General features: G+C 36.9%; 1 protein-coding gene across 1 annotated transcript in view; it reads right to left on the reverse strand.

Moving 5' to 3' along the window:
* LOC144369871 (uncharacterized) overlaps positions 1 to 21129 on the reverse strand; it is a 130719-nt gene that overhangs the window by 36240 nt on the left and 73350 nt on the right. Inside the window, exon 3 of the transcript XR_013429701.1 lies at positions 7650 to 7761. The gene's annotated coding sequence lies outside the window, so the exon portion shown is untranslated. The remainder of the gene's footprint in view (positions 1 to 7649; positions 7762 to 21129) is intronic.

A 21129-nucleotide genomic window follows, 5' to 3' on the forward strand; every position in this document is an offset into this window, starting at 1 on the left:
GGGAGTGTGCTGTACTAGACTGGGGTCCACCCTGGCAGAAATGGAATTTTTACACTGCTATGTACATAATTCAACATGGCCATCATAACACCTGGTATCAATGAGGGCAGAATCATTATTTTCTCTTACAGACAAGAACAGGACTTGGAATGAAGAATCTGGCCTGTAGTCCCAGAGGTAGATAAGGCAGAAGTGGAACATGACTCTTGGCATATTAACCCCAAAGAAGCATGTTTTCCTCTTGGTATAATTTGTATAAAACCTCACTAGGATGACTATTTCACAAATGCTCCTTATGTATCTACTACATAAGGCAATTGCATTTTTATTAAAATAGGCACATTAGATGTCATCTTTGAATTTTTAATTTTTTTTAGTTGTAGATGGACACAGTATCTTTATTTATTTTTATGTGGTGCTGAGGATCAAACCCAGTGCTTCACGCATGCAAGGAAAGCGCTCTACCACTGAGCTACAACCCCAGCCTGTCATCTTTGAATTTTATAGCCAAAGAGCACTGACATCTCAACACCATTAAAGAGCCTTTATAAATTTATTTAAGTGAATATTTATAATAACAGAAAGGAGATAAAGAAAGAGAGGCATGGAAAATTGAGATTAATTTCCTCAAATAGATACCGCAGAAAACTCAGTCCTAGGAATAACTATCAATAATGCTACTGAATGAATCAATCCTGGACAAACTGAGCATGCTAAGCAACAGCTCTTGGAGAGGCAATGGATTACACCAGGCAAGTTTACAGATGCCTCAGACTAACTGCTTGTTTGCTTTTTCAATTCGAATCAGAAGCATAACTAGAGAAACCTAACTTAACATTGAATGCAATCACCATGAACCATCAAAAAAGCTCTCAGGGGCAGGAAGTAGCTCAGGGGTGGAGCACCTGCTTAGCATGAGCAAGGCCCAGGGTTTCATTCCAAGTAGAAAAAAAAAAAAAGAAAGAAGAAAGCACAGATACATGGCAAGGGTGCTCAGAGATCAAAATCTCTTCAAAATTGAAAAGAAATGCTAATGCACCCCAGCTCAGAACTGCTGTGCTAGAAAGGAAATTAATATCAAAGCTGGAACAGCAGCTTCAGTCCCACACAGTATGATGGAGAAAATGGTGTTTGGCCCAACAGTACAAGGAAATATAGGAGTCTCATAGAACAGAGGAAATGAAGATAAATCTTACAAAGAATTCAAAGTAGAACAAAGTTGTTCAAATTATCCCTGGGCAAGGGAAAGATTAGGGAGAGAAGAAGTTTTGTATTGAAAAGTGTATGACCCAAATAGTATTCACAAATAGATAATTTAAGCTCTGATTGAGTTTATATATTTACATTGATACTACTTATATTTATTTATGATGGGAGTTGATTTTATGCTTCTCTAATTTCTAAAGATGTTGAATTTTTATGATTAATGCACACTTAGATATATCCTGTATAAATTGGCAGTTCAAGGATCTTGCCTAAATTTCTTTTGTGGTTTCTGGCTTTAAAGAGAAGAAAATATATCCAAAAAAGCAGATACTGTTTGATTTCAGGAAAAGAAGATATACTCTTAGTTAATAATAATAAAAAAAGTCATTTACATTTTTTCCCTCAGTATGTATTCCAAATTTCTTATTTATATTATAAGTATAGGTTTTTCAAATAAAATTATAGAGCTTAGAACAAAACAAAAAAAAAAAAAAAAAAAAGAAAAGGGAATGACCACAGGAGCTCCTCAGCTTACAATTCCATATTATTCAAACCTCTACCCCAGGCTCCTGCACAGCGAGGAAATTGTACACATGGAGGAACCAGCACAAATCAAAAGTCTGAAGAAGACACAAATATGGTAGTAACCTACCACTCTGTGAAGACTTGGTCACACTTTGGGCCAATGATATGTATGAAATGCTACATGGAGATGAGGCAGATTGTGTTTTCAATCAGTTCAAAAGCCAAATGGCACAGTTAGTAGAATTTAAATTCTTGTACCTGTATTCAAATTCTGTTTTTACTTTGAACCCACATTCAATGAGCTATGAAGCCTGTGCCTACTCCTCCATGTGGGTCATATGCATGTCCTTGTCCTCTACTGGAGCAGGAAGGCCTTCCCTGTCCACACCCCAAGAGGCTGGGCCACCACTTCCTCATTCCTCTTCTCATGTAGACAAAGCCATGCTGAGTCAACAAATCAAAATATCCAACTCCTCAAGGACCTTCAAAATGAGAAACCTCGAACATTTATCACTGCATTAAGGCAAAAATATTCTAAGTCCTTTCTTCTACTTTTTTGAGATACACAGCACATACCTGCTATCGATACTCACACTGCACTTCAGAACTTCTTGGTCCTATCCAGAACTACTCACAACAGCACTCCAGAACTTCTTGGTCTTATCTAATTGTAACTTGTACCCATTAATCAATCTCCCTCCCCTCTGCTTTCTTCAACCTTTGCTAAGGATGTTCTCAACTTCTATGAGATCAACTCTTAGATTCCAATGGTGGTGGTATTTGTCTGGACTGGCTTATTTCACTTCACATAATGACCTCCTGTTTCATCCATGTTGCTGCAAATGATAGAACTTCACACATTCTCGTGGCTGAATAGTATTCAATGGAATGTATGTGCCATATCTGTATCTATTTATGAGTTGATGAACATATGTTATTTCCATTTCTTGGTTATTACTGACATGAAATGGGATTCCAGATGCCTCTTTTATTTACTGATTTCATTTCCACTGGTTATATATCTACTGGTGGCGCTGCTGGATCATAGGGCAGTTATATTTTTAATTTTTAAAGAGCCTTCATACTATTTTCCATATGGCTATACTAATTTACAGTCCCGCCGAAAGTGTACAAGGGTTCCCTTTTCTCTATCGCCTGCCAGCACTTGTTACCTTTTATCTTTTTGATAATGGTCATTCTTACTAGAGTTAGATGCTATCTCAATATGGATTTGATTTGTACTGATCAATGATACTTAGCTTTTTTTCCCTCATATACCTCTTGGCCATTTCTATGTCTTCTTTTGAGAAATGAGTGTTTAGATCTACAATCTAGTTTTTCTTGCTTTGCGTGTGTGTGTGTGTGTGTGTGTGTGTGTGTGTGTGTGTGTGTGTGTATGAACTCAGATGCATGCACACACACTAAGGAACAAACCCAGGGTGTTGAGCATGCAAGGCTAGTATTCTGCCACTGAGCCCCATCCCAGCTATATCTCAACTCCCATTTTAATAGGACTTTTAAGGGATTTTCTTGCCATTGAGTTTTTGGAATTCTTTATATATTCTGGATTTTTCCTTTTTTTTTTTTTTTTTTTTTTTGCACCAAGGATTAACCCAGGGGCATTTAACCATTATGATATTTAGCGTTTTTTTCCTCATATACCTGTTGGCCATTTCTATGTCTTCTTTTAAGAAATGAGTGTTTAGATCATTTTTAAGATACCGAGCCCTTTTTATTTTTTATTTTGAGACAAGGTCTCACTGAGTTGCTAAAGCAGCTTTGAATTTGCAGTATTTCTTCCTCAGCTTCCGGAGTCACTGGAATTACAGGCATGCGCCACCACACTTGGCTATATTCTAGATGTCAACCCCTTTTCAAATAAATAGTTTGCAAATATTTTCTCTCGTTCTGTGGGTTGTCTCTTCACTGAGATGATTTTCTTTACTGTGTATTTAGTTTGATACAATCCCAAGAAAGGATTCTAAATGTTTTCACCATAAAGAAATACTAGATGTTTGAGAATGTAGATATATTTAACCTACTTACACAATCTATTCATGTATCAAAATATCACAGGGTACCCCATTTACATGTACAATTTTTGTGTTTTATTTACCATTAAAATAAATTCACTGTAACTTCTCCATTCAACCCTAATCTCTCATAATCCCCTCTAATAATGCCTATATTGGATCTTTCTGGCTAGGCATTTTGTAGGGAAATTTCTGATTTGTCTGTGTTTTCACTAATAATCTTCCCTCTTCCTGTAGAGCTGTATCCACCCACAACTACTAGTATATTGACTTGTCTGGTTTTCACTCCTCTCCCCCCCCACAACCCCCAGTTCTGGGGATGGAACCCAGGGCCTCCTGCATACTAGATAAGTGCTCTACCACTTAACTGCATCCCAAGGCTGATTTGTCTGTTTATTATCCTCAGACTATTGGTTCCAAATATCACAAAGTATGCCTTGGTATATTTATATAGAAGAGCACTTCATCAAACAGGAAATTAGTAAGTGGTAGACTGCAGAAACATGCTCTGGTAGAGGCCTGGAGAAGGGAACACAGACAGGACTACGCCACTGAAGTAGTCTGTTCAGGATCACTGGATTCCTTCAGTCACTTGTGCAGTGTGGTCACCCCATATTACCTGCATTAAGCTTCACAGTGCCTGCAAGAAGTCATAGATACACATCCCAACTGCCAAGGAGAGGTTTATCTCCCTTTGGCCTCCACAAAGGGAAGTGCATGGCCTGGGATCCCCCAAACTATTCCTGTTAGTTTGTTTTGTTGTTGTTGTCATTTTTGTTTGTTTGTTTTTCTTATTGCTGAAGAGAACAGACTGAAAGAACAAAGCCACACAGCTGCAAAGAGGTCATCACAGGGAGTGTGAAACCTATCTGCTTTGCAAGTGGCACAACCACCTGGCAATTATTCTAGGCAATGTGGAAAGAAGGCTGACATCTCAATCTTCAGTGACAATGCAGACAGGACAGAAGGTCACATCTGGGGAGCCTAGTCTAGACTAGTCTCTGGTGTACCTTGCTCATGCCTGTTTCACACACTCACACACTATTCAATCATGTGCTTGGACTCTGTGTCCACATGTGTTTTACATTTAAGTACCTAGAAGAAGAAAACTTATATTCTTTGAAACATGGCCTGTAATAAGCACAGGAAATATTGAGTACTGTAAGGGTCTCTTTAAACTGCCTGGTACAAGATTCAGCACAGAGATGAGCATATTAAAATTCTTAATAATTATTTATTGAGGACAAAAACTTTGAGGTATATTCAACAGGGTAAAGAAGAAACAGAAAACCAAACAGAACTGCACAACAGAGGCTAAGAACTAAAATGTCAACTAATCTATATTTTACCAGAATTTCTAAAGCATTTTCACATACCTAAAATATAAACTTATCATTTTGAAAATCAAAAAGAGTAAAGAAATACTGCAACAGGAAAGCTGCACAGGGCAGACCCATAGCATATGTGTCAGTGTTGCCAAAATAAAATAGAAGGAGATGGGCCAAAATAGGAGCAGGGAAAGGTAAGTGAAGCCAAAAATCCAACTGTGCAATGGGTCCCAAAATGAAAGAGTATATATGCAGCCAACAAGAAAACAGAATTATAAATGAAGACACAGAGAATGGTATTATTCCACCACAAACTTTAGCACCTACAGCCAAAGCAAAATTATATGCTGAGATTGTTTTTAAAAGGGCATTTTAAAGAGAAGCAAATTTAACCATTTAAAACTTGTTGAGGGGGGATAGTAGGGGATAGGAAAGGTAGCAGAATACAACAGTCACTAATATGCCATTATGTAAAAATGTGAGTATGTAACAGATGTGATTCTGCAATCTGTATTTGGGGTAGAAATGGGAGTTCAAAACCCAATTGAGTCAATTTATGAAAGATGATATATCATGAGCTCTGTAATGTTTTGAACAATCAATAAAATAAATAAATATAGATAGATAGATAGATAGATAGATAGATAGATAAATAAAACTTGTTGAGGAAAGTACTGCGGTTAGTCTGCAGATACATAAGAATTAATCCTGTGGATTTCAACCTTGTGTATGTTATGGAGACAGAATGAGAACAAAGTTTGAAGCTTACTGATCATGTCCTTACGTAGCCTGTACCAAACCTCTCTCAACACTCTTGCTCAACCACTCTTTTATACAGGAAGTACTTCATTCATCTAATTGATGAACACATGAAAACTTTGAGAGATAACAGAAGTTTCTCAGGATTATTTTAGTTAATGACAGAAAGCACTAATCAAATCAGGATGTGTCTGTTTTCAAAGCTTATTTTACACCTATATTGCTTCTTAAAATGTATAAAAGCAAAGCATATAAAGGAAAATATCTGCCTGTATACCTTCAAAATAATATAGACTCACATAGAAAAGACAACTCTTATCCACCTCAACTTTTCTTTTATACGTATTGGATAAAGTTAGAGATCACTGGCTAACAATGGGTGTGTTACACTATCACTCTACAACTATTAAATTTTTCCAAACATTTTCAATTAAATGCATATGGCTAAACAAACATCTATAACCTCTTCCAAACTAGCTAGGTCTGGTATTCTACTAAGCCAAAGATCTATAAGACTACTCCACAATATCTTACTCATCACCATGTTTCTGGAATCTGCCAAACTCCTGCATTACTTTTTCCTTCAAAGAAGGGTTATAAAATTAAGAATTAATGAAGATTAATAAAAAATGGACACAATAGATTTTAAACCAAGGGTATCCATCCAAGTTATCAAAAGCATGGAAAACATATTCTTTACCAAGTGACTATATCTAAGAAGCCAAAGGACATCTAAGCTGAGTAGGTAGTTTTGTGAGTATTATTTTCATGATTCACAAGTTCATATCAAACATTCATAAAACCGAAAGCCAGGCACTACTGCATTTCCTACTTCTAGAAATCACAGAAATATGTTTTTATAAAAAGAAAAAATTTCATAAGGGACAACAGAAGAGATGTTTGAAATCATAATGCAAGATTTATAAGATCCTGAAATTTTTAAAAAAATTTCAATAAAACTCACTTTGGTTTATTGACTCAGACAGGAAATTTGGGTAATCTTTATGAAGTTTTCAATAAGTGTTGAAACCAAAATATATTAAATTAGTTATAAATGTGTGTGAAAATTGGTGGGAGGAACAAGAGGGAGGGAAAAAAATTCTAAGTGCTATTAAATTTAGAAAATACCAGACAGAAAAGTCATTTGGTCAACAAATATAATAAAATATATAATTATAATAAATAATGTATGTGTGCCAGGCTGTGTGCTAACCAAGGATACATCTTCTCCCAAAGAGGTGAAGGGTTAACTGCAAGAATCTGACACCTGGTGGACAAGACTGGCCTACTCTCAAAAGGTCAGAAAACTAAGCACACATATGGCTCTGTGTTTGAGAAGTGTACAATCTCAGGGAAGGGGAGAAACATACAGCAGAGAGCTTGTGTTCTGGCCAAAGGATAAAGAAAGGTACCAAATTCAAGAAGGGACAGAAGAAGGGACAGAAAACTGTCACTTGCTTTGGCTCACCCTCTCTGGAGGGAGCCATACTGTCCCTTCACTTCCTTAGACTATGTCATCGTTGTTACTTTGGAGCCTCAAACTTTTCTCTCTAATCCATCCTCCTGGAATAACCTTGAAACCTCTTACCATAGAGCAAGCTCCTGAGACTCTCATGTCTCACTCGTGCATCACTTCCTAAGCAAAGGCTTCTGTGACCATCCCATCCCACCCCAACCAAATAAGGTCCCTCCCTGTCCCCATAGCAGTTGCACCTCACAATGGCTACACTCAATACATTTGTCATTATATATTCCATGTCAAGGAAGCACCAAAAATCAAGAAAGAGATTACTGTTACCTGCAGAGAAAGCTGTCGAAAAGTGTTCACAGAGGAAGAACCAAGCTCTAGGATGTGAAGCATGGAGGTCTCCCCAGATGGCTACTAGGTGTCCGTCACTGTGTGGGTCACACTACAAAGACAAGTCTCAATTAATCCACTTAATTCTCACAGTAACTCCATAGGAACAAGCTGTATTCACTTCCCAAATGAAGCATCTGGGTTTTAGAGATAATATAATTTCTCCCTAAAGTCACACGACATGTACATGAAGTAATTAGATTTCCAGATACAAGTTCAATTACAAAATTCCATGTAAACAAATGTGATTTCAACTCCCTTCATTTTCAGATGAGGGAATCAAGAACCTAGGACATGAAATTGCTTTCCTAGAGTGGCATGCATGGTCAATAAAGGCAAACTGTGGCACTGACAACAATATTGAGAAATCAGAACTGAAGATCCATTGGAATGAAAACCCAACCAAGGTAAATACAGGGGTGGTGGGATAAAGAAAAGCCCAATGATATGCTAACAACTTAGACAACTGACAATGGTGAGAGACATAAGGAGATAACACAGGTGAAAATGACAGGAGACAAATCAGGCATATGATTAGAAATGTCAGATTTATCTTGAAGGTGCGGAAGGAAAGCTATGAGCCAAGTTGTACAGCCCCACATTTGCGGAGTCAGTAGATCATGTTGGAAAGGTAAGCTGGGAACAAAGTGATATTGGCTTTGGTTGTTAATTAAGCAAAGACTTCTTAGTCTTCCTCTAAGCCAGGGCTCCCCAGCCTTCCTCATGCCATAACACATGTACACAGAACCCAAATCTGCACATCTCCCTGGGGTCAGTGGGTGTGAAGTCAAGAGTCTATCCTTCTGGAGGGACAGTTTCACGGTACCCATTTGGGGCGTATCAGCCTTGCTTGCTGCCAGGCTCTGCCATAGCACTAAGAACATGCAATCATCATTCCTGCCACCAGGGAACTTGCTTCATCTTATCTTTTCAGGCCTTGGATACTGGACTATGAATGTTTGAAAGCACAGTTCAATTTTGTTCCAGTCAAAGGTGAGAAGGCAGCAATTCTAGGTAGGCATGTGCTCACTCAAAAGAAATTAGATGAAATCAACTGCAGTCATGAGATGGCAGATATTTTGTACACATTTGTGCTGAAGTTGACCAACAGGAGAGGAGGATAAATTGGGGACACAGCAAAAGGAAGATAAGAAAGTCAGGAGTTAGAAGGTCTAAAATATAAAACAGAAAGTCTTCCATGTTATAATGACCAATAAAGAGCTATTCTGAACCCCTGAACAGAGACTGGTGATACAAGGAATATTATCCTATTTGAAGCTAAATAGCATCTATCACAATAAAGAGGCCAGGGACAGCCACTGAGCACATAGGTGGTTTCACAATTAGGAAAAAAGGTTAATTCCACAAAGCACTTTGGAGGGAGATTTGGCGATTTAAAAGATGTTACAAAATAGCTTGTTTTACTAAGAGGTTTAGAAATCATTTGAATATTTTCTTAAAACATAAAAACAACAAACACTTAAAGATGAACAACAGACCTTGTATTTAAATTTATCTTATCAGAACTTAAACTTATCCCCACCATATTTCCTTCTACTATTATCAGAGTAATAATTAATTAAGTAATTAATTAAGCAAAGACTTCTTTGTTATCACAAAGAAAAATAAGCTTTAGTTAAAAGTTAAAGTTATCCTGTAATTCTAATTTCCCCAGCAAAACCTAGAAAAACATCATGATTTGGGGATTTATACAGAAATCCTTATCAAGTAGGATACCAGGTCTTAAGGCCTAAAGTGAAAAAGGACTTTGGGTAAGAAGTCAAAAAGTAAGTTACCAATATCAACTGCCATTATAGTGGCAGACAGCAGATTTCTTAAGTCATCTGCAAACACAGGTTTTTATCAGACTCGCTATGAATTTTTTAAATGCTTGACAAAGCAGAGACAGGTTTGGCCTTGGGAGGCACACAATTTCACTTAAAAGCAGAATTGTTTAGGAATTTCAGCAAAGATTGTTTTGTTTTAGGCATATATATGCTTTATAAGCCACAAAGCACTAGTTTCAGGAAAATTATTGTTAAAGTAAGCAAATCTGCCAGCAAGCCCCACCTTTCTGCACATGACCCCTATAAACACAACCTGTCCATCACCTCCTCAAAAGAGCTCAAACTATGAAGAGCATATGGGTTCAGATCATAATTACACTTAAGTAGGGCTCCAAATCCTACTGCAGTCAAGACACGTACTTCCTTCATGGGCCTAAGAAATTAAAACACACACACATCATAATCCCACTTAAAATAAAAATATCACTAGCTCATATCTTTTAATATTCCAAATTATACAAGGAGACCAAGAAGGTTTTGGATCGTAGAGAGAAAGGCAATTAATGAGCTATTTCTATTTAAAGACCAAATCCCTATCAAAACTGCTTGACAAAAAAATGGTGGTTTTTAACACACACAGCTTGCAGTAGCGCTGCCAACAAAAACAGTGGGTGGTAATTCTGCCAGCTAAAATGGTGCTGTATGGGGGTAAGGGCAAGAACGACTGTCCCTCCCAACTCCCTCTCCAGCAGCTACAGCTAGCCCACATCCCATCCTGTGGCTGCACAGCCCACCAGTTCTTCATAAGGCCATTGCACGGGGAGCAGGGGTGCTTTTCTAGGCTAGGAACGCCAAAGGCCACTGGTAAAGCAGGTAGGAGGCCTAAAACCATGTCACTTGTAAGTGAAAATGTTTCTCAGATGTGACTGTCTCATCCTAAGTAAATTTAGACTTTTTAAGTTGTAATCAAGAAGATCAACAGAGGAATTCTAAAATCATCCTAAACACCAGCAAACTGGTCTTAACTTTTTCCAGAAGAAGTTGGTGGTTAGCCTCTCAGGGAGGTTTCTCAAGAGCCCCTCTCCAGGGATGGCAATGAGAGGTGTGGGTTCCTATGTCAATGACTCTACCTCCTGTTTTTCAAGTCATTCATTTAAAGGGTGGCAATGAGGATTTTGGGTGCTGTTAAATATTAATCCAGCACTCTCATGAATGATGCTGGGATTTACACCTAGTTTTGTTTCTGGAATTACTTTGGATTATATTAGCCAAAATGGGCAGAGAACTCAAATGTACCTTAGTTAAACAAGATACCTTATCCGAATCTTATTCTCCCAGCTACAGTATGTGGGCATTGGTAGGAATGATATGGCAGCTCTACTTCACAATGTCCCCAGAGACCCCAAGCCCATACCTCCAGTCCATAATTGTACAGCCCTCATCCTGTCAGGCTGGGGCTCTGGTCAGCACACTCCCATTCCATGCAGAAGGATGGAGGCAGAAGGGAAAGAAAGGTACATTCCATCCTCAACTGGCCAGTGGTGGGTGTTCTGCATAGCACGTCCACGTGTACCCCAGTCACAGATTCACTGTTCAATACAGGGTTATAAGCTACATTCAATATTTAAATCTAAATTGAAACTCATTAAATTTACCTAAAGTTAAACATTTATTCCTTAAAGACAGTAACCATATTCCAAGTGCTCAGCAAACCCATATGCGGATTTGCTATTATACTAGACAATTCCATCACCACAGGGGCTCAACTGGACAGTTCTGGTTCTGGAGCCTAAGTATCACATTGCTACATCCACTGCAAGAGGGGCTCTGAAGTGCAGTCATGATGGTGGGGAACCATGTACCCAAATAACATCAGATAATCCCGTCCTATAGAAGAAGAGAAGAAAACAGCAGGAACTTCAGTCTGTCCTGGAAGCTTCAAGGTGTTACATACAAAAAGACCATCTTCAGATGGACTTTTAATCTTTCAAGTAATCCTTACATAAAAATAGGACACAGAAATGCCAATTGTTATGGGTCAAATGTGTCCCCACAAGATCCATGTCCTATTTAGAAAGATGATTATTGCAGATATAAGCAGTTCAGAGGAAGTCACTCTGGAGTTGGGTGGACTCTTAATCCAATGTGGCTTATGTTCTCATACGAAGGGGAGACTGACACAGAGGCCACACACAAAAAGAATGTCAAATGAACATGAAGGCAGAGAGGCACCTACAAGTCAAGGGGCAGCAAAGATGGCCAGGAAACTAACAGAAACCAAGATAGAAGATCCTCCCTTATAGCCTTCAGGATTAATTAATCTTGATCTTGGGTTTCTAGGCTTCAAAACAGGCAATCAATTTCTAGTTTTTAAGCATTTTGTCACAGGAGGCCTAATTCACTCATGCCACAGAAGACGGTATGTAAAATCCATTTTTCTGTAAAAGAATTCCTGGCTTCCTCCCCTCTTCTTCTTCTGGAGGCTCAGAGGCACCATACCTCCTCCAGTGCCTACACAATGCACACTTGGCATTCACTCTAGAATGCAGGTGAATGATTCTACATCAGTATCCTGGACACCCCTATACTTTCAATCAATGCATGTTTAGGAGGAGTGTTTTGACCCTTTACATGTTTCCAGTAAAATAATTGATAGATTTAAAGAACAAAGCAAAACTTTCAAAGGATTCAGAGTTTGTTCTAGGATTTTAAAAAGTCAGAAAAAAAAAGCCACTAGCCTGGGATTCTGGAGGAAGACAAAATATCATGGGAACAAACAAGAGTTAATTGTTCTCAGCCATATGGTTGGCCTAAAATAACTTAGTCTTATTGTCACTGACTGATAGGCTGATCAGTTTTATTTCTGTTATTTATGTAATCCTTGCAACAACCCCAAAATTCCTACTTATTATTAAATTTTTCATAGTATAGAAGAACTTGGTAAACTAACCCAAGTTTCTCAGTACCAAAAGACAAAGGATTTGAGCCCAGGTTAATAAAATTCCAGTGCTTAATTTCTTTTAACCCCTAGAGATTAAACTCTGATTTGATCTTTTACACAATCTAAGGAATAAAGAAATTGGCATTCTGGGTTTCAGCACTACTCTGACTTCAAAATCCCACTACCTTGATGGTCTTTCAACTGAAGTTTGAGATCTAAATGGATTTAGCTTTTATTTCCTGGGGAGCAGGGAACACATACATTTGAACTTCAAACAAATAACCTTTGGAGAGTACATCAGGCTCAGCTGAAAATGGGCTTAGAGGCACAGAGATGTAGCTTAGTGACAGAGCACAAGTTTAGCATGTGCAAGGCCCAGGTTCAATCACCAGCTATGAAATGGGGCAGGAATGGGTGAGGATAGAAAAAAGATAATGTCTTTGAACAAAATTATTTTAATAGTAGCTCTAGTTACTCAGTCATCTCGTAATTGCTGGGGAAGGAGTATCCAATTCAGTTCTCAATTTTAGAGAAATAAACAGAGGACCACAGGAACAACAACAACAAGAAAAACCCTAGTTTTTGATTCATTTATTCATTTAATGACTATTTACTTATTTCCTACCATGTGCCAAGCACTGTTTGTTCTGGATATTTAGAATATATTTTAATAGGTGAGACAAAATAAATAATAAGCATAACAAATAAGCTAATTATATGGTTCTTAAATTCTGCTGGGAGCCAAGGGATGACAGAGCCCTCTCATAGGTATTGGGAGTGTGGGGCAGTTGCACTACTTTATTTTTACGTAATATTTTCTGAAATATGGCAGATAATTACTCCACCTCACTCCCACACTGTGCTTCTTGAAGAAATGCTTCTCTACAGAATAAAAGACTTTTTCCCCCTGCAAATTCAGTTTCCTAAATTTTATCATATTTTAATGCCTTAGGACAAAACCTTTAGCACTCAATATTCATTCTGAGTACCTATCTTGCCTTTAAGACTTACAGGCAAACAAATACACTAATTCTTTTATAACAGAAGCCAGCATTCTCCAACAGATTTTGGGCTTTTTGATCTTCAAATCTGTAGGCATATATAATCTGACTTTTTTTCTTAACTTGATTTTATTTATTTTTCACAAGACCTTTTTAAGAAGCTCTACTGAGCAATTCTTTAAATGTACAGTCTCCTTTAGGCTTTAAAAAGGATTTCCCTCAGTCAGTCTAAACAACATAAACCCAAGTGTGATGCTTTCCCATAACTGCAGAAAAACCTAAGTGAGAAGCCTGATTTCATGGTAATCATTCCCATTTGTTTGATGAATTTTGAGTTATTTCAGAATACTCATAAACCCTTTTAGATAAGAGCACACTAAGCCCATAATAAAAGCTGCTAAATAATTCGTTCTAGTTTTATGTAAATACACATATTATTAATTTTGATAGTTTGTTTGGAGGCTCTTAGTCTGTAATTTAAAAGAGCATAGGTTTCTCTATAAAATCAGTCCACAAACCAAAGCAGGCAAGAAATAATTACACTATATATACATTTCTTCTTTTTGGTTTTATGTCCAAAATATTTAAGGGCCAATACACTGACATTAAATCAATTACATACTTATATCATGTAGTCAATTTATTAAATGAAGTGAGAGTTCCATTTTTCTGATTTGTTAAAATATCAGGTTTTAGCCAGTCTCCCTTTTTAAAAGTAGTATTATTCAAATTTTGTTATGCAACTGTCTCTCTATATCCGATGTTTTGGTATTTCACAATTACCAACTGGTTAACAGACAACTCTTAGACATTAGGTTTTTAGACCGTTGTAAAAATTTCATTTAAAAATGCAGTGGAATATATGAACTTTCATTTATGTAGCATGATACAGTACACCAAATATTTTCACACAGATTATCTTATTACATCCTCAAAACAGTGTATTAAATTTGGTAAGATAGGCACTGCAATTGTTGTACTTGAGAAAAACCAGGCAAAGAAAAGTTTAATGACAATTGGTGACCACACAGGTAGCAAGTGGCATAGGTAGCAATTGGATGCTTAGATCCTTTTCCTTTTCCCTTAGGCTGTTCAGAACAGCTTGAAGCTTAATTAAGCACTGGACTCTACTCAATTCAGACCAACAGTCCAATCTTTAATGGTTATGTGACAAATATACATGTTTCCTAACATCTTTGGCCCTCTCTTTTCTCATCCATTGGGCCCCAAATGGTCTTGAACTCCTGGACTAAGTGATCCTCCTGCCTTAGCTTCCCAAGATGTTGAGACTTTAAGTGTGCACCTGGCTGGGAATTAAATTAGATAAAGCATATATAGTGCCCAAAGGCAAATATCTTCTATGTAAATCAATTTAATTTCCTATTTTAAAGTTATATGTTTACATTTAGGAGATCATTAACATTTTTTTTTAAATTTACTCTTTCCACAATCAATCTTTGCAAATCTCTCATACTACTAGCTGGTTAAGATTAAAGTGTACTTCAATGTCTTTGTGTTATGGGGCCACTGCTCAGAAAACACACTAAGTCCTAATCCAAAACAAAGAATTTCATTTTATCTATCTTTTTTTTTCTGGCCAGGGACACTTCTGACAGAGTCCCAGTGGCTCTCTGAAAGAAGAGTGTGACCCCAGAAATCCTTCAGATCAACTTTTACAGCCAATTAAACTTCTCACTTGACTTTTCATTTCAAGTAATAGACATCAAAGGCAACAGAGAAATAAATATAGGTACTAAAAAGAAATGCCATGATAGAAGGTTCTAGGGCATTTATACTTTTAAGTCTTTCAGCTCATGATAGGAAAAATAACTGGTAAAGAGAATTCACTGATGAAAAAAAATGGATTTTTCAGGGGCTAGGGTTATGGCTCAGCAGTAGAGCACACTTGTCTAGCACGTGTGAGGCCCTGGGTTCAATCCTCAGCACCATGTAAAAATAAAATAAGGGTATTGTGTCCAACTACAACTAAAAAATACATTTTAAAAAAATGGATTTTTTCAGAGAGAATGTGAGGTGAAGATTGGTCAGCCATCAAGTCTTTAATGGACTATACAACACAAATGACAAAGTCTTCATGGGGCACTATAACACATGCCAAGAAAAAAATGCACACTAAATCTTTAAGTTCAAATATTATCATTTATTAAAATCAAATATAGTGATGTTCTCCCAATTTTAGCTAGACTCCTGGCTACCTAGAGTATAGACTAAATTTCTCAGTCTTCCTTCAAGCAAGAAGTGCTCCCATAATTAAGTTCTGGCCAATGGCAATGAAGTATTATGTGATTGCTTCCTGACTCCACATCACACTCCAGTTCATACTGCCCCATACTCTTCTCCCCACTTCTGTCCTTCATCACATACTTCTCCAAGCCAGCTAAAAGAAAGACATGATGGCTGGGTCTTGAGCAGGCATCTTGGCCCTCAGCTGCCACTCTGGGATTTATTGGGATTTGGATCTGAAAAGACTGTGGTCCTACTGAGAGATGGTAGATTATATAGGAGGTGGGACCTAGTGGGAGGAAGTTATGTCAGTGTGTGTGGGGGTGCCCTTAAAGGGAAGATTTGTCCCACCACCCCCTTTCCTCTTTCTTGGCTTCCCAGCCACCATGAAATGAACAGGACTTCTTCCCATATTCCTGCCATGATGTACTACTGTGCCACCACAGGCCCAAAGCAATAGGACCAAGAGACTATGGACTAAACCTCTGAAACTAAGCCAAACTGAATCTTTCCACCTTAAAAGTCATTTGTCTCAGGTATTCTATCACAGTGACAGAAAGCTGATTAACATAAGACTATAGGGAGAGTAAGAGAGAAGGAATGTTCAGACTACTTACCTCTGCACTCTCTTTACTTGAATGAAAAATATATTCTACTTGCCTACACCATTCTCACTTTGTATTCTCCATCATCTTGGGCTGCATCTAATCCTGATTAATACATAAAGTTTTAAACCAATGATTTCCATCAAGACATTACAATATGTCTTCTTATTGGATTTTCTAGTTTCCAAAACAAAAGGAACAAAAAGCGTGCTTTGCCTCTACAGATATATAAATTAACCAGGATGGCAACACACAGCAACTCTATCGGGACAGTTCTTGAATCAATTTTTTGGCAACCGCCAGACATTACATGAGCTGGAGAGAAGCATGAGTAAAGTGTGGTCTCCTTTTCCTTGTTTTCCTCATATCACTTCTCATCACTCAAAATCAATGGATCAACTTTTACATACAATTAAACTTCTCACCATGTAGTCTTTCTCTTCTCCTTAAATCCCCCAAGATACTAGAGGTTCACAGATTCCACATAGAACCTCTAAATGAAGGTAAATAGTGAAATCAAATGAAAGCTATTCCTGAGTTAGGAGACCTGTATTTTTTATTCTTGTTTTTCTGCAGATCATTTGGATGGCCTTGTTGTGACACTCATACACCCATGTTAGAGCCCAGATTTCTTAGCTGTGAATGAACAGCACTGGATGAGATCTTTATATATTAACTCAAGGATTCTATGGTCCTACAATAATACTTCTTAAAGTGTCTGAAGGGCTCTAGTATTTATGGATACTTGCAATAACAATCAAGATTGTTTCAATTCAGAACATCCATATGTAGGAATAAGCTACTAATCTTATACCCTGGTATCTTCACAATATTATTTCTATTGTTCTACTACTAAATTTGAAATTTATTTTTATCATGAATAAAAAAAAAACTTGGGGGTATGTATCAAGGGGCCATGAAGACTCTGAAAAGAATTTATTAGATATTGAATGTTTTCAAACCAGTGTCATAATCTTAAACCCATAAACAAAACAACAGCTTGATGGAGAATTGCTATTCCCTTTTAGAGTGAGTAAATTTTGCAAGATAAAAGTTGTTAAATACCATTTAATTCACTCTGGAGTATAGTTAAATAGATATGATGGATGGCAAATAGTCTTGATCTTTTCCATTGGAAAAATTATGATTGATAAGTGATGCTCACTGATGAATCTCCAGGCAGAGGCTGTGTTTGAATTCTTTGTCTGTATCAAGAGCTTCCAATCAACAGTTGTTCCACATCCATCTCCATCAGACCAAACTGACACTCTGCAATTGTGATGAAGGAGAATTCCAGAAACCTTACAAAATAAGTCATTGGTATTCAGTGTGATGTGAAGTGTAATCAACATGTCAGGGAGGCGAGATTGTCTCAACAAATTTACAGTATTTTGGATGCTGAAGGAAGCTTCTTACATGACCTTCTCTCCAGCAGAGGAAAAAATATGTCTGGCTCCATAATTACTTGCCTTTAGGGAAGGGATTTACTATGAGGCACTGATAAACAGAAATTTCACACTTCAGGTTCCACATTTCCTGAGTAATACAATAGCCACAGATAAATGACTTTTAATTAGTCATTTCAAATTGAGTGAAGAGTGATACACACCAGCTAAACTGCATAGTCCAGGAGAAAGGCTGTGCTTTAGGTAACAATCCAGGTTAGTTGAGTGCTACCCACACTGAGCACATTCAGGTTTCCAATATTTTGAGCTTATGATAATGTAGACATTCTCTGCTGCCACATTATAAAGTTGCTTTATAACTTGGTGGGGAGGGAAGATAGGAACCCTAAAAGCACAGAAAGACATCCTTTTAACATAGAAATGCCAGGCTATTAAACACTAAGCAACAATTTATATATCAAATTTGAAAGCAAATTCATAGACAAATTTGCTCAACGGAGAAAAAAATGAAGGAGGCTGACTCATTGTGGGGTAGGGAGGGGAAGAATGGGAGGAATAGATAAATACTAGATAGGGCAGAGGGGTGGGAGGAGAAGAAAGAGGGCAGATGATTGGCAAGGATGGTGGAATGTGATAGACATCATTATCCAAAGTACATGTATGAAGACACGAATTGGTGTCAACATATTTTATATACAATCAGAAATATGAAAAAGTGTGCTGTATATGTGTAATAAGAATTGTAATGCAATCCAATGTCATTCATTTTTTTAAAAAAATCAATTTTAAAAAAAATGACATCTCATTTTCTGAATCACACATCCTCTGGTGACATCTTTTTGAAAACTAAGGAATGATGAATCTTTCAAGTTACCATGTGTTTTCTCATAATGGTAAGAGTCCACTTTCATTTCCCAGAGTCCATTCTGGTCCTTACAAACTTTTATTACTTAAGCACAAAATATGTGAAATAATTGGACCTTCTACATATACACAACCCAAGAATGATGATATAGGCTCCAGGTCTGACAAAAACTTAGGGTGAAAGCAGAATTTTTCTATAATATTTTATACTTGAAAGGAATTTCATATAAGCATTGATGTAGAATATATTTTTCATTCATGAAATACAGTTGAGACAACTTCAACAACACAGAAATGTTCAACAAAGATTGATCTTAATTCATTATTTTATCACTACAATAAAAATGAAACTAAGACTTAAGTTTAGGTTAGCTTTAGATGGTTCTATATGATTTTATTTTTTTAATTCTTCAAATTAGAGATATTTTAAAAAGAAAGTAGTTAATGAGGATAATAGCTGAAGCGATAAACTCAAATGTGTGTTTTACAATGATTTAAAACAACCACTTACAGTGCCTCTAGAACTGGCAATATGGTAAATAAAACTAAAAGTCCCAACACAATTTTCAATTGTCCAGCTTAACTGGATATTAAAATTTCCTTCTGACCTGAAGTCTACTTTGTCTATATTTAGTGTTTTGTACTGTTTGTTTTTCTTCAGCCTTACTACAAAATAAATGCAAATTTAAGTGCAACAGTTTTGCCTATAACAGAAAATTTCAAAATCAGGGATAGAAGTAATATGCAACTCAAGTACTAGCCTGGAGCATACTATATAATCTGTCCTGAGACCATGATAGAGGAATTTGTGTGTGCTGTATCAGGGACACACAGTCATCTGTGCAAATTTCTCAGTTTCAAAAAAAAAAATAGAAGCTGTTAAGTGAGGAGCATTTTTTTCTCTATTAACTCTGATGTACAAGGAAGACAAAGGTTGTTCATCAGGAACATCTCATATAGAAATTTTGAGAGGAAATAACTTTCAAAAAGATGAATACCTAGGATTGGGAATGTAGTTCAGTTGTAGAGTACTTTCCTAGCTCAGGGTTCAATTCCCAGCACTGTCAAAAAAAAAAAAACCCAGTAATATTAATAGCTAGATTCTTGACACTACTTCAGTACTTCATTTATGTAAATACATTTACATTGGGGTGGGTTTCACAAATAGCCTAAGACATAAATTGACTAATCCTGTTTCTATCAACTATAATAGAGTAATAGTGCTATTTTAGGTTTTAGAGAGTTATAAAAAAATCCATGTTTAGCATGCAACAGGGCCTGGGTTCAGTCTCTGTCCACATACACAAAAAATCAGAATAATTGAACACACAGAAATACTATCAATATGAATCAAAAGATAGTCTTAAATATCAAAAGATCTGAATGTTTTTTAACTTCTTGTATTATGGTATAAAATAAGACTGGAAGAACTTAGGAAAACTTTAAAGAACAAGCTTGAGACTGGAGACAAGAAGATCTGGGTTCTAATCCCAAATTTGTTATTCACACTTACTGATTTTATGAACTTGAGCAAATTTCCTTAAACTGTGATACCCTCAATTTTAGTGCCTCTAACATAGAAATGATAAAAATACCATAGTGTTACTTGGGAAATTAAATGAGATAGAAGTAATATGCAACTCAAGTACTAGCCTGGAGCATACTATATAATCTGTCCTGTTAACAAAATAACTGGCCTCATGTCTGGCACACAGTAAATGATCCTAAGTAGTAGATATTTTTCAAACACTTAGCATAATTCCTTGGAGTTAAATTTCTCCCTTTTGGACTTGCTACAAAATTGCCAACACTTAACATAGAGGAAAACCTATTTATCCATCTTCAAGTTATTCTAAAAATAAAAGTCAAGCACATACTCACTTTCCCACATCCAAATTGGGGGAAAATGATCATTTGGCTGTTTGTTTGGCCTTCTGTGTCTGCAAAACAGGTTTCCAACATAGATTCAACTTTGACATGCCATTGGCTTGCCACAAAAAAGTCAGTTACTTGCTGTCTCTCAAAAGACTCTTCAGCTGTGAAACTTCACAACAACAACAAAAATAAGCATATATAACTACGTGAAAATGAGGGGTCGAGATGTAACTCAGTGGTAAGTGATTGTTTAGCATGCCTGACACCCTGGGTTCAATCTGTAGTATCACAAAAAAAGAAAAAATCGTAAGTGATTAATACTAAAGATGGGGTATATTCTTTACAAGCCAAAATAATTTAGTGAAGAATAAATGCAATCTTTCAGGGTTACAAGTATCCACTTGATTAAAAAATAAATTGAAAATATAATCTCATTGCACATATACGCAAAATACTGGCCTTTTCTCTGAAGTATGGTGGCATATAATAGGGTTAGAGGTTAAAAAGAAAATTCAGCTATTCTTAAGTTACTTGGTTATGGTCTCTTGTAGTCACCAGGTCCTTCGACCATACCTCTGATGGTTCTCCCAGCATCTACTTACATCCTGTCAATGACAGGGAAGTCACTACTCTTCAAATCACCCATTCCATTGTTTCATAGCTCTGGAAGTGTTACCAGCATCCTAGGTCAGAGGCC

The sequence above is a fragment of the Ictidomys tridecemlineatus genome, chromosome 13 (genome assembly GCF_052094955.1).
Source record: "Ictidomys tridecemlineatus isolate mIctTri1 chromosome 13, mIctTri1.hap1, whole genome shotgun sequence".
Taxonomy (NCBI): Eukaryota; Metazoa; Chordata; class Mammalia; order Rodentia; family Sciuridae; genus Ictidomys; species Ictidomys tridecemlineatus.